Source organism: Arachis stenosperma, chromosome 5, assembly GCF_014773155.1.
Source record: "Arachis stenosperma cultivar V10309 chromosome 5, arast.V10309.gnm1.PFL2, whole genome shotgun sequence".
Classification (NCBI taxonomy): domain Eukaryota; kingdom Viridiplantae; phylum Streptophyta; class Magnoliopsida; order Fabales; family Fabaceae; genus Arachis; species Arachis stenosperma.
Window position 1 is genome coordinate 101,636,272 of NC_080381.1, and position 15,170 is coordinate 101,651,441.

Below are 15,170 nucleotides of genomic sequence, written 5' to 3' on the forward strand. Positions count from 1 at the left end.
CATCCGTTGCAACGGCCCCCAGCCAACGTTGCAACGCGACCTGCCTCCGTTGCAACGGCCACGGCCAACGTTGCAACCCGCCCTGCCTCCGTTGCAACGGACCCCAGCATCCGTTGCACCACGCCAGCATCCGTTGCAACGGCCCCCAGCCAACGTTGCAACGCGACCTGCCTCCGTTGCAACGGACACGGCCAACATGTCAGACTCCTTGGTCCGTGTTTCAAGACGGGCCGAATGGGGAGCCCACAGGCCGACGCCCGGAGCGCGCAGGTGCCGAAGCACGCCAGCGGGCGCGCGCTGCCTTCCACAATCGCAACGATGACGTATCCGCGGGCCTATCGACGGCCCGGGCTTGGGCCACCGTCGCAATCCGCGTCGGTCGACGCCCCGAGTCGATTGGCGGACCAGCGTCACCGTTCCACATCCGACCGGGGCGCATCGCCGGCCCCCATCCGCTTCCCTCCCGACAATTTGAAGCACTCTTTGACTCTCTTTTCAAAGTCCTTTTCATCTTTCCCTCGCGGTACTTGTTCGCTATCGGTCTCACGCCAGTATTTAGCCTTGGACGGAATTTACCGCCCGATTAGGGCTGCATTCCCAAACAACCCGACTCGCAGACAGCGCCTCGTGGTGCGACAGGGTCCGGGCACAACGGGGCTCTCACCCTCTCTGGCGCCCCCTTCCAGGGGACTTGGGCCCGATCCGCCACTGAGGACGCTTCTCCAGACTACAATTCAGACGCCAGGGGCGACCGATTCTCATGCTGGGCTCTTCCCGGTTCGCTCGCCGTTACTAGGGGAATCCTCGTTAGTTTCTTTTCCTCCGCTTATTGATATGCTTAAACTCAGCGGGTAGCCCCGCCTGACCTGAGGTCGCGCTCGGGACGATCCACGTCGCCCGCGGGCCGCCGTGCCTTGAAACGGGGGAGAGGCGCGCGCGACTGGCCACGAGGGTTGTTCTCGACCACCATCTGCCGCGGTGCCGCTCCCCACCAAGAGCCCGTCTCTTTGAACCAACCGCGAGCCAGGGGCTCCCGGGAGGCCAACGTTCGCCCCCTCCCCGTGCCCTGGGACGGGCGAGACGGGGGGGCGCCTTTTGGTGACACCCAGGCAGGCGTGCCCTCAGCCTAAGGGCTTCGGGCGCAACTTGCGTTCAAAGACTCGATGGTTCACGGGATTCTGCAATTCACACCAAGTATCGCATTTCGCTACGTTCTTCATCGATGCAAGAGCCGAGATATCCGTTGCCGAGAGTCGTTCTTAACTCTTGTGGTCACTCGTCGCCCCCACCGGATGCCGTCTCCGGAGCCGGCGGGGAGAGCAGAAACGTTTGGCTTCCTTGGCGCTTTCCGCGCCGGGGTTTTGTTCTTGTTTGAGACGGGGCGCCGGCCGCGCACGGCCGGCCCTTCCCCGCCTCGGGTTTTTGTGGACTCGTTCGCGCGTCAATCCTGGTTTGTGCGGCATCGACAATGATCCTTCCGCAGGTTCACCTACGGAAACCTTGTTACGACTTCTCCTTCCTCTAAATGATAAGGTTCAGTGGACTTCTCACAACGTCGCCGGCAGCGAACCGCCCACGTCGCCGCGATCCGAACACTTCACCGGACCATTCAATCGGTAGGAGCGACGGGCGGTGTGTACAAAGGGCAGGGACGTAGTCAACGCGAGCTGATGACTCGTGATGCATTCGCATATTTGCCATTTTAGTTAGTTAGTTTAGTTAGTTTTAGCTTAATTTCACTCATTTTCTCTAAATAAACAAGTCCTTTTATGAGTTTTGTTTCCATGCATGAGAATACTAAGGAACATGTTGATTCTAGCCAAATTCATGCAAATGACTTAAAGAATATATACATGAATGAGTATGAATGAATCTCATGGAATTTGTGCATGAATTGGTAAGACTTTGAAGCTATTTCCTTTGTTGATGATAGGTGATGAAACAAGGAAGCATGGAAGCAAGAAGGATGCAAGCTGGGCAAGAAGGAGTTGGCGTTGCCAACTTGGAAGAGGGCTGCGTTATTGAAGGCAACGCCAGGCAACCAAGAACCAAAGTTGGCGTTGCCAACTTGAGAATAGAGGGCGTTGTTGAGGATAACGCCAGGCAGCCTTGGAAGCAAAGTTGGCGTTGCCAACTTGAAGAATAAGCTGGCGTTGCCAACGCCCACACAAGGAACTTGGCCCTGGAGGAAGAGCTGGCGTTGCCAACTCTAGAACCACGTTGCCAACGTCCACCCAAGCAATCTTGGGGAGCTAATTTGGAGCCTCGAGCACGTTGCCAGCCTAGAGATGAGGGGCGTTTTTGAGGACAACGCAGGCTAACAACGCCAAACAATCAAGCTTGGCCCTGGAAGAAAAGGAGCTGGCGTTGCCAACGCCACACAACCAAGCAACAAATGGAGCCCTGGAAGAAAAGGAGCTGGCGTTGCCAACTCAAGAATGGCGTTGCCAACGCCACACAAGAATGCTTGGCTAGGCACCAAGTCTTGGTGCCAACCAAGTTCCAAACGCCCACCAACCGTGCCAACCAAGTTCCAAACGCCCACAAGCGCACCAAACACGTTGCCAACGCCCAATGGCCTTGCCATGCACGTTGCCAACGCCAGGAAGCAAGCATGGAGCCTTGAGAAGGGCTCGAGCACGTTGCCAACGTGCTAAAGAGAAGGAGTTATTCACAACAACGCCAGAAAATTATGGTGCACGTTGCTAACTTGAAATGTATGGGCGTTATTCACAACAACTCCAACAAGGCAGCCTGACCATGTCCTCTTCAATGGAAGATATCTTGAGCTACAGAGATCCAAATTGAGTGCTTCCAGTTGCATTGGAAAGCTGACATTCAGCGCTTTCCAACCATATATAATAGTCTATGGTGGAGCACAAAATTGAAGCCAAACCAGAGTCATCTTTAGACCCTAAAAACAAGAACATGAAGTGAAATTCAAGGGAGCTAGAGATGAGCCTTGGATGTGGGATCGAGCACGTTGCCAACGTGCATTAAGGGGGCGTGTTTTGCAACAAAGCCAGCCTCAAGCCCCTGCCTTGGGAGGCTAGGCACGAGCACGTTGCCAACTTGGGGTTGAAGGTGCGTTTTTGGCAACAACTTGGCAGTTTGACCTTACCTTCTTTGAGGAAACATAACTTGAGCTAGGAAAGTCCAAATGAGGTGATTCCAGTGGCATTGAAAAATAGACATCAAGAGCTTTCCAATGATGTATAATAGTCCATATTGAGGCAGAAGGTTGACACTCAAATTCTGGGCTACATTTAGCATGAAAGTAGAGCCAAGAAGAGGAAAAGCAAGTTGTTTGCAACAACTTGGGCTAGCAACGCCCAAGTCTCAAACTCACTTCCAGGAAATTGTCATCCACGTTGCCAACGTGCACTAAGGCCTGAGTTATTGCCAACAACGCCCCTCAATGGGCCAGAATTGGTGTCAACTTGCTCTACTTCCCCTATTCATCACAAAGGCCAAAACTTCTTCAATGGAGCCAAGAATTCAACAAAGAGGAAGCCCATATTGCCAACCCAATTCAAGATCTTTGAAAGAGTTTTGGGAACTAGTATAAATAGAGATTGAGTTTGTACTTGTAGAGGACTTTTACACTTTTACTTTTACTTTCTAACACTTAGAATTTTTAGACTCTTTAGCACTTTTGAGAACTCTTGTGGTACTTCCGGGAGGATACCCGGAGAGCATTTTTCTTTGATTCTTATTGGAATTTTTCTTCTTCAATTTCAAGTTCTAAGCATTTCATTCTTCTTCTTCTTCTCCCTTTACATTTAGTTTAATTCTTGTTGATGGCAATTGTTGTTGAAATTGGAGCAATGACTCACTAAACCCCACTTTCATTAGGGGGAGGAGCTCTGTTTGTTGGAATGGATTGATGAACCCATCTTTCCTCCTCAATTCTAGTGGTTGATTTAAAGAGGGAACTCTTGATCTTCACAGATTCAACCACCATCGAGAGAGGGGTTAATCTATATGAATTATGTGGTGAGTTTGAGGAATGAGCCACATAATTCAGTTTAGAGTTCATCCTTTCATGATTTCTTTAATCAATATACCTTGGTTAGTATGTGAGATGTAACTCTCCTTGGTTGAGATTATAGAAATTGTGTGGCTGGATAATATATGAGCTTCATCTCTTCTCATGAACAATTAGATCACGAGAGTGGCAATTGGTTATGTTGAGAGAGATTGAATCACCAAGAGATTGGGGTTCAATCACCCACTTGCCATAGATCTATACCCTTGATTGAGAAGGATTTTGACTAACATCAATTCATGAAAACTAACATCTCTGATCCCTAATGATTTTCTCTACCATCAATTCTTATTTCTTTTGCTTCTAGTTGTTTGATTACCCATAACCCAAGTCCCTTCTACATTCTGTCAATTTATTATTCTTGTCATTTACATTTTGTTCCTTTAATTCTTGTTATTTACTCTTATGTTCTTTAAATTTCTGCAACCTTTAATTCCTTGCCATTTATCTTTGATGTCATTTAAGTTTCTTGCAATTTAAGTTTCCGTTATTTACTTTCACTTTATTTCTATCCTCTAGTTCTTTACATTTTGTGTCATTTACATTCTTGCAATTATGTTCAAAAATCTAAATGCTCATGAAATCAAAATCTCATTCGCTTTACTAAATCTACCATTTAACTAAAGTTGCTCAATCTACTAATCCTCGTGGGATCGACCTCACTCTAAGTGAGTTTTACTACTTGATACGACCCGGTATACTTGCCGGTAATTACGTGAAATTCTAATTTTTACGTATCAAGTTTTTGGCGCCGTTGCCGGGGATTGGAAAGATTGACAATGATTAAGTGAAAGGTGGTTTAGATTAAGCAATTTTTTTTTTGTGTTTTTGTTAAGCCCACTAACTGTTTGATATTTTGTTTCACCAACCCCAATTTCACTCTAGTTCTAGAGTGTCACACTTGTGATTTTGGTTTTGTTTGTGTATGTGGTGCGCGAAATTGTGAACTATACTTTTTCACAACTCTCATAATCCCTGGTAATGGCTCCAAAAAACGTGGTAGCCCAATACCATGGCATTACACAACTTCGCACAACTAACCAGCAAGTGCACTGGGTCGTCCAAGTAATAAACCTTACGTGAGTAAGGGTCGATCCCACGGAGATTGTTAGTATTGAAGCAAGCTATGGTCATCTTGTAAATCTTAGTCAGGCAAACTCAGATATATATGGTGATGAACGAAAATAACATAAAAGATAAAGATAGTGATACTTATGTAATTCATTGGTAGGAACTTCAGATTCCCTGAAGATGCTTCCCTTCCCTACTGTCTTCATCCAACCCTTCTTACTCCTTTCCATGGCAAGCTCGTATAGGGTCTCACTGTTGTCAGCAGCTACCTCCCATCCTCGCAGTGAAAGCTAATGCACACACTCTGTCACAGTGCTGCCAATCACCGGTGTGGTTCCCTCCCCTACCGGAATAGAATAACTCTTTTGCGTCTGTCACTAACGCCCAGTAGGTTACAGGTTTGAAGCACGTCACAGTCATTCAATCATTGAATCCTACTCAGAATACCACAGACAAGGTTAGACCTTCCGGATTCTCTTGAATGCTGCCATCAGTTCTTGCCTATACCACGAAGACTCTGATCTCACGGAATGGTTGGCTCGTTTGTCAGGCGAGCACTCGGTTGTCAGGCGATCAACCATGCATCGTGCAATCAGGAATCCAAGAGATATTCACCGAGCCTCAAATGCTTGTAGAACAAGAGTGGTTGTCAGTCACTTTGTTCATGAGTGAGAATGGTGATGGGCGTCAATCATCACCTTCATCATGTTGAAGAACAAGTGATATCTTGGATAAAGAACAAGCGGAATTTGAATGAAAGAACAATAGTAATTGCATTAATACTCGAGGTACAGCAGAGCTCCACACCTTAATCTATGGTGTGTAGAAACTCCACCGTTGAAAACACATAAGCATAAGGTCTAGGCATGGCCGAATGGCCAGCCTCCCAATGATCTAAGAACTAAAATGTCCAAAGATGATCTAGAGATCTAAAAGTGATCAAAAGATTTCTATACAATAGTAAAAGGTCCTACTTATAAGAAACTAGTAGCCTAGGGTGTACAGAAATGAGTAAATGACATAAAAATCCTTTTCCGGGCCCACTTGGTGTGTGCTTGGGCTGAGCAATGAAGCAATTTCGTGTAGAGACTCTTCTTGGAGTTAAACGCCAGCTTTGGTGCCAGTTTGGGCGTTTAACTCCCATTTGGGTGCCAGTTCCAGCGTTTAACGCTGGGATTCCTTGAGGTGACTTTGAACGCCGGTTTGGGCCATCAAATCTTGGGCAAAGTATGGACTATTATATATTGCTGGAAAGCCCAGGATGTCTACTTTCCAACGCCGTTGAGAGCGCGCCAATTGGGCTTCTGTAGCTCCAGAAAATCCGCTTCGAATGCAGGGAGGTCAGAATCCAACAGCATCTGCAGTCCTTTTGGTCTCAGGATCAGATTTTTGCTCAGGTCCCTCAATTTCAGCCAGAAAATACCTGAAATCACAGAAAAACACACAAACTCATAGTAAAGTCTAGAAAAGTGAATTTTAATTAAAAACTAATAAAAATATACTAAAAACTAACTATATCATATCAAAAACATACTAAAAACAATGCCAAAAAGTATACAAATTATCCGCTCATCACAACACCAAACTTAAATTGTTGCTTGTCCTCAAGCAACTGAAAATCAAATAAGATAAAAAGAAGAGAATATGCAATGAATTCCAAAAACATCTGTGAAGATCAGTATTAATCAGATGAGCGGGGCTTTTAACTTTTTGCCTCCGAACAGTTTTGGCATCTCACTCTATCCTTTGAAATCCAGAATGGTTGGCTTCTTTAGGAACTTAGAATCCAGATAGTGTTAATGATTCTCTTAGTAAAGTATGATGATTCTTGAACATAGCTATTTATTGAGTCTTGGCTGTGGCCCAAAGCACTCTGTCTTCCAGTATTACCACCGGATACATACATGCCACAGACACATAATTGGGTGAACCTTTTCAGATTGTGACTCAGCTTTGCTAAAGTCCCCAATTAGAGGTGTCCAGGGTTCTTAAGCACACTCTTATTGCCTTGGATCACAACTCTTATTCCTTTCTCTCTTTTTTTTTCGTTTTTTTTTTTGAAATGCTTTTTCTTGCTTCAAGAATTATTTTATTGATTTTTCAGATCCTCAGTAACATGTCTCCTTTTTCATCATTCTTTCAAGAGCCAACATCCATGAACCACAAATTCAAAAGACATATGCACTGTTTAAGCATACATTCAGAGAACAACAATATTGCCACCACATCAAAATAATTAAACTATTATAAAATTCAAAATTCATGCAATTCTTTCTTTTATCAATTAGGCACGTTTTTATTGAAGAAAGGTGATGGATTCATAGGACATTCATAACTTTAAGGCATAGACACTAAGACACTAATGATCATAAGACACAAACATGGATAAACATAAAGCACTAAAATTCGAAAAACAGAAGAATAAAGAACAAGGAGATTAACGAACGGGTCCACCTTAGTGATGGCGGCTCTTTCTTTCTCTTGAAGATCCTATGGAGTGCTTGAGCTCCTCAATGTCTCTTCCTTGTCTTTGTTGCTCCTCTCTCATGATTCTTTGATCTTCTCTAATTTCATGGAGGATGATGGAGTGTTCTTGGTGCTCCACCCTTAGTTGTCCCATGTTGGAACTTAATTCTCCTAGGGAGGTGTTCAGTTGCTCCCAATAGTCTTGTGGAGGAAAATTCATCCCTTGAGGAATCTCAGGGATCTCATGGCGGATCTCCGGATATTCACCCTTTTTGAGTGAAAAGGGGACCTCGGAGATCACCTTCTTCAAGGCCACAACTTCATAGAAGTGGTCTTGATGCACCCTTGAGAGGAATCTATCCATCTCCCATGACTCGGAGGTGGAAGCTTTTGCCTTCCCTTTCCTCTTTTTAGAGGTTTCTCCGGCCTTGGATGCCATAAATGGTTATGGAAAAACAAAAAGCAATGCTTTTACCACACCAAACTTAAAATGTTTGCTCGTCCTCGAGCAAAAGAAGAAAGAAGAGAGTAGAAGAAGAAGAAATGAGGAAGAAGGGAGATGGTAGTGTGTTCGGCCAAGAAGGGTAAGAAAGGGGGTTTAGGTTGTGTGAAAATGAAGAGTTGAAGAAGGGTATTTATAGGAGAGAGGGGGGTAAAGGTTCGGCCATTATGGGTGGGTTTGGGAGGGGAAGTGGTTTGAATTTGAAGGGTGAGGTTGGTGGGGTTTTATGAAGGATGGATGTGAGTGGTGAAGAGAAAGATGGAATTTGATAGGTGAGGGGTTTTTGGGGAAGAGGTGTTGAGGTGATTGGTGATTGGGGGAAGAAGAGAGAGAGTGATGGTAGGGTCCTGTGGGGTCCACAGATCCTGTAGTGTCAAGGAAAAGTCATCCCTGCACTAAATGTTGCTCAAAATCACGTTTTGAGCCATTTCTGGCGTTAAACGCCGGGCTGGTGCCCATTCCTGGCGTTTAACGCCAGGTTGTTGCCCTTTACTGGCGTTTAACGCCAGTCTGGTGCCCCTTTCTGGCGTTAAACGCCCAGAATGGTGCCAGACTGGGCGTTAAACGCCCATCAGCTAGCATTACTGGCGTTTGAACGCCAGTTTCTTCTCCTCCAGGGTGTGCTGTTTTTCTTCCTGTTTTTCATTCTGTTTTTGCTTTTTTCATTGTTTTTGTGGCTTCTTATGATCATCAACCTACAAAAAAGATAAAATAACAAAAGAAAATAATTAATTATAAAACATTGGGTTGCCTCCCAACAAGCGCTTCTTTAATGTCATTAGCTTGACAGAGGGCTCTCATGGAGCCTCAGAAATGCTCAGAACCGTGTTGGGACCTCCCAGCACCAAACTTAGAGTTTGAATGTGGGGGTTCAACAACAAACTTAGAGTTTGGTTGTGGCCTCCCAACACCAAACTTAGAGTTTGACTGTGGGGGCTCTGCTTGGCTCTGTTTTGAGAGAAGCTCTTCATGCTTCCTCTCCATGATGATAGAGGGATGTCCTTGGGCCTTAAACACCAAGGATTCTTCATTCACTTGAATGATCAACTCTCCTCTATCAACATCAATCATAGCCTTTGCTGTGGCTAGGAAGGGTCTGCCAAGGATGATGGATTCATCCATGCACTTCCCAGTCTCTAGGACTATGAAATCAGTAGGGATGTAATGGTCTTCAATCTTCACCAAAACATTCTCTACAAGTCCATGAGCTTGTTTTCTTGAATTGTCTGCCATCTCTAGTGAGATTTTTGCAGTTTGCACCTCAAAGATCCCTAATTTCTCCATTACAGAGAGGGGCATGAGGTTCACACTTGACCCTAAGTCACACAAGGCCTTCTTGAAGGTCATGGTGCCTATGGTACAAGGTATAGAAAACTTCCCAGGATCCTACCTCTTTTGAGGCAATTTCTGCCTAGACAAGTCATCCAGTTCTTTGGTGAGCAAGGGAGGTTCATCCTCCCAAGTCTCATTTCCAAATAACTTGTCATTTAGTTTCATGATTGCTCCAAGGTATTTAGCAACTTGCTCTTCAGTAACATACTCATCCTCTTCAGAGGAAGAATACTCATCAGAGCTCATGAAAGGCAGAAGTAAGTCCAAGGGAATCTCTATGGTCTCATTTTGAGCCTCAGATTCCCAAGGTTCCTTATTAGGGAACTCATTGGAGGCTAGTGCACGCCCATTGAGGTCTTCCTCAGTGGCGTTCACTTCCTCCCCTTCCTCTCCAAATTCGGCCATATTGATGGCTTTGCACTCTCCTTTTGGATTTTCTTCTGTGTTGCTTGGAAGAGTACTTGGAGGGGGTTCAGTAACTTTCTTGCTCAGCTGTCCCACTTGTGCCTCCAAATTTCTAATGGAGGACCTTGTTTCATTCATGAAACTTTGAGTGGTTTTAATTAGATCAAAGACCATGGTTGCTAAGTCAGAGGGGTTCTGCTTAGGATTCTCTGTCTGTTGCTGAGAAGATGATGGAAAAGGTTTGCCATTGTTAAACCTGTTTCTTCCACCATTATTATTAAAACCTTGTTGAGGTCTCTCTTGATTCTTCCATGAGAGATTTGGGTGATTTCTCCATGAAGAATTATAGGTGTTACCATAGGGCTCTCCTAGGTAATTCACCTCTTCCATTGAAGGGTTCTCAGGATCATAAGCTTCTTCCTCAGATGAAGCTTCCTTAGTACTGTTTGGTGCATTTTGCATTCCAGACAGACTTTGAGAAATCAAATTGACTTGTTGAGTCACTATCTTGTTCTGAGCCAATATGGCATTCAGAGTGTCAATCTCAAGAACTCCTTTCTTCTGACTAGTCCCATTGTTCACAGGATTCCTTTCAGAAGTGTACATGAATTGGTTATTTGCAACCATTTCAATCAATTCTTGAGCTTCTGCAGGCGTCTTCTTCAGATGAAGAGATCCTCCAGCAGAGCTATCCAAGGACATCTTAGATAGTTCAGAGAGACCATCATAGAAAATACCTATGATGCTCCATTCAGAAAGCATGTCTGAAGGACATCTTCTGATTAATTGTTTGTATCTTTCCCAAGCTTCATAGAGGGATTCTCCATCCTTCTGTCTGAAGGTTTGGACTTCCACTCTAAGCTTACTCCATCTTTGTGGTGGAAAGAACTTTGCCAAGAAGGCATTGACTAGCTTTTCCCAAGAGTCCAGGCTTTCTTTAGGTTGAGAATCCAACCATATTCTAGCTCTGTCTCTTACAGCAAAAGGGAATAGCATCAGTCTATAGACTTCAGGGTCTACCCCATTAGTCTTGACTGTGTCACAGATTTGCAAGAATTCAGCTAAAAACTGATGAGGATCTTCCATTGGAAGTCCATGGAACTTGCAATTCTGTTGCATTAGAGAAACTAATTGAGGCTTAAGCTCAAAGTTGTTTGCTCCAATGGCAGGGATAGAGATGCTTCTCCCATAAAAATCAGGAGTAGGTGCAGTAAAGTCACCCACACCTTCCTTGCATTGTTTGCATTGTTGTTGTTTTCGGCTGCCATGTGTTCTTCTTCCTTGAAGAATTCGGTCAGGTGCTCTAAAGAGAGTTGTGCTTTGGCTTCTCTTAGCTTTCTCTTCAAGGTCCTTTCAGGTTCAGGATCAGCCTCAACAAGAATGCCTTTGTCTTTGCTCCTGCTCATAAGAAAGAGAAGGGAACAAGAAGATGTGGAATCCTCTATGTCACAGTATAGAGATTCCTTTAGGTGTCAGAGGAAAAGAAGAGTAGAAGACAGGAGTGGGAAAATTCGAACTTATCAGAGGGAATGGAGTTCGAATTTTGCATTAAGGGATAATGTTAGTCCATAAATAGAAGGATGTGAGAAGGAGGGAAGAGAATTTTCGAAAATTCAATCAAAAGATTTTGAAAACATTTTGAAAAACACTTAATTGATTTTCGAAAATTGAAAGTGGAAAAGAAATCAAGTGATTTTTGAAAAAGATTTTGAAATTAGAAACTAAAAAGATTTGATTGAAAACTAATTTGAAAAGATATGATAAAAAAATATGATTGAAAGGTTATTGTCTTAAAAAGATGTGATTGAGAAGATATGATTTGAAAACCATTTTAAAAGATATGTTTTGAAAATTATTTTAAAAGATTTGATTTGGAAAATTAGTGACTTGCCTAACAAGAAAAGATATGATTCAAACATAAAACCTTCCTTAACAGAAAAGGCAAAAAATGTTCAATCAAATCATTAATTGTTAGTAAGTATCTTTGAAAGGAAAGAAATTAATTTTGAAAATATTTGAGTGAAAAGATTTGATTTGAAAAAGATTTGATTTTGAAAAACTTGAAAAAAAATTGATTTGAAAACAAAATCTTCCCCCTAGCACCATCCTGGCGTTAAACGCCCAGAATGGTATACATTCTGGCGTTTAACGCCCAAAATGCTACCTCTTTGGGCGTTAAACGCCCAACCAGGTGCCCTGGCTGGCGTTTAAACGCCAGTCTGCCTTCTTCACTGGGCATTTTTGAATGCTCAGCTTTTTCTGTATAATTCCTCTGCAGTGTGTTCTGAATTTTCAATCCCTTGTATCATTGACTTGAAAATACACAAATTAAAAATATTTTTGGACTTTTAATAATTAAAATGCAACAAGAATCAAATAACAATGCATGCAAGACACCAAACTTAGCAGTTTGTATACTACTGACACTAATGAACTGAAAATGCATATGAGACACACAAAATACTCAAGTCAATAGAATTCAAAGATCAGAGCAAGTGAATCATCAAGAACATCTTGAAGATCACTAAGACATATGAATGCATGCAATTGACACCAAACTTCGGATGAGACACTAGACTCAAACAAGAAATATTTTTGAATTTTATGATTTTTTAATTTTTTAATTTTTTTGTGTTTTTCGAAAATTAAGTGGAAAAAGAAGGTATCAAAATTCTTAATGAGAATTCCAGGAATCAGTGCAATGCTAGTCTAAGACTCCGGTCCAGGAATTAGACATGGCTTCACAGCCAGCCAAGCTTCCAAAGAAAGCTTCGGTCCAAAACACTAGACATGACCAAAGGTCAGCCAAGCCTTAGCAAATCACTGCTCCAAAAGCAAGATTGATATGAAATCAACAAGCTCTTGTGGTGATAAGTTGAAACCTCGGTCCAATCAGATTAGACATGGCTTCTCAGCCAGCCAGATTTCAACAAATCATCATGAAACTCTAGAATTCATCTTCAAGAATTTCGAAAAAAAATACCTAATCTAAGCAACAAGATGAACCGTCAGTTGTCCAGCCTGAACAATCCCGGGCAATAACACCAAAAATTTGATGTTGTTGCCGGATCTTGGCACTGATGTTACCAAAGGCTTGCTCAAAACTAGAACAATCCCCGGCAACGGCGCCAAAAACTTGGTGCGCGAAATTGTGAACTATACTTTTTCACAACTCTCATAATCCCTGGTAATGGCTCCAAAAAACGTGGTAGCCCAATACCATGGCATTACACAACTTCGCACAACTAACCAGCAAGTGCACTGGGTCGTCCAAGTAATAAACCTTACGTGAGTAAGGGTCGATCCCACGGAGATTGTTAGTATTGAAGCAAGCTATGGTCATCTTGTAAATCTTAGTCAGGCAAACTCAGATATATATGGTGATGAACGAAAATAACATAAAAGATAAAGATAGTGATACTTATGTAATTCATTGGTAGGAACTTCAGATAAGCGCATGAAGATGCCTTCCCTTCCGTCTCTCTGCTTTCCTACTGTCTTCATCCAACCCTTCTTACTCCTTTCCATGGCAAGCTCGTATAGGGTCTCACTGTTGTCAGCAGCTACCTCCCATCCTCGCAGTGAAAGCTAATGCACACACTCTGTCACAGTGCTGCCAATCACCGGTGTGGTTCCCTCCCCTACCGGAATAGAATAACTCTTTTGCGTCTGTCACTAACGCCCAGTAGGTTACAGGTTTGAAGCACGTCACAGTCATTCAATCATTGAATCCTACTCAGAATACCACAGACAAGGTTAGACCTTCCGGATTCTCTTGAATGCTGCCATCAGTTCTTGCCTATACCACGAAGACTCTGATCTCACGGAATGGTTGGCTCGTTTGTCAGGCGAGCACTCGGTTGTCAGGCGATCAACCATGCATCGTGCAATCAGGAATCCAAGAGATATTCACCGAGCCTCAAATGCTTGTAGAACAAGAGTGGTTGTCAGTCACTTTGTTCATGAGTGAGAATGGTGATGGGCGTCAATCATCACCTTCATCATGTTGAAGAACAAGTGATATCTTGGATAAAGAACAAGCGGAATTTGAATGAAAGAACAATAGTAATTGCATTAATACTCGAGGTACAGCAGAGCTCCACACCTTAATCTATGGTGTGTAGAAACTCCACCGTTGAAAACACATAAGCATAAGGTCTAGGCATGGCCGAATGGCCAGCCTCCCAATGATCTAAGAACTAAAATGTCCAAAGATGATCTAGAGATCTAAAAGTGATCAAAAGATTTCTATACAATAGTAAAAGGTCCTACTTATAAGAAACTAGTAGCCTAGGGTGTACAGAAATGAGTAAATGACATAAAAATCCTCTTCCGGGCCCACTTGGTGTGTGCTTGGGCTGAGCAATGAAGCAATTTCGTGTAGAGACTCTTCTTGGAGTTAAACGCCAGCTTTGGTGCCAGTTTGGGCGTTTAACTCCCATTTGGGTGCCAGTTCCAGCGTTTAACGCTGGGATTCCTTGAGGTGATTTTGAACGCCGGTTTGGGCCATCAAATCTTGGGCAAAGTGATACGTAAAAAATTAATTTCACGTATTTACCGGCAAGTATACCGGGTCGTATCAAGTAATAAAACTCACAAAGAGTGAGGTCGATCCCACGAGGATTGGTAGATTAAGCAACTTTAGTTAAATGGTAAATTTAGTCAAGCAAACATAGTTTTGATTTCATGAGCATTTTGATTTTTGAACATAATTGCAAGAATGTAAATGACACAAAATGTAAAGAACTAGAATAGAGAAATAAAATGAAAGTAAATGACGGAAACTTAAAGTGCAGGGAACTTAAATGACATCAAAGATAAATTGCAAGGAATTAAAGGTTGCAGAAATTTAAAGAGCATAAGAGTAAATGACAAGAATTAAAGGAACAGAATGTAATAACAAGAATAGTAAATTGACAGAATGTAGAAGGGAGTTGGGCAATGGGTTTTCAAACACTAAGAACAAGAGAGATGAGAATTAATGATAGAGAGGATCATTAGGGATCAGAGATGTTAGTTTTCATGAATTGATGTTAGTCAAAATCCTTCTCAATCAAGGGTATAGATCTATGGCAAGTGGGTGATTGAACCCCAATCTCTTGGTGATTCAATCTCTCTCAACATAACCAATTGCCACTCTCGTGATCTAATTGTTCATGAGAAGAGATGAAGCTCATATATTATCCAGCCACACAATTTCTATAATCTCAACCAAGGAGAGTTACATCTCACATACTAACCAAGGTATATTGATTAAAGAAATCATGAAAGGATGAACTCTAAACTGAATTATGTGGCTCATTCCTCAAACTCACCACATAATTCATATAGATTAACCCCTCTCTC

At 43.0% G+C, this 15,170-nt stretch overlaps 2 non-coding genes across 2 annotated transcripts; one reads left to right on the forward strand and one right to left on the reverse strand.

The window, feature by feature from the left end:
- Nucleotides 1-1,099: 1,099 nt before the first annotated feature.
- Nucleotides 1,100-1,255, reverse strand: LOC130984184 (5.8S ribosomal RNA). Its single transcript, XR_009088134.1, has one exon. It is a non-coding gene; the product is annotated as a 5.8S ribosomal RNA (ribosomal RNA).
- Nucleotides 1,256-10,580: 9,325 nt separating this feature from the next.
- On the forward strand, nt 10,581-10,688 carry LOC130984121 (small nucleolar RNA R71). Its single transcript, XR_009088074.1, has one exon. It is a non-coding gene; the product is annotated as a small nucleolar RNA R71 (small nucleolar RNA).
- The last annotated feature ends 4,482 nt before the right edge of the window (nt 10,689-15,170 follow it).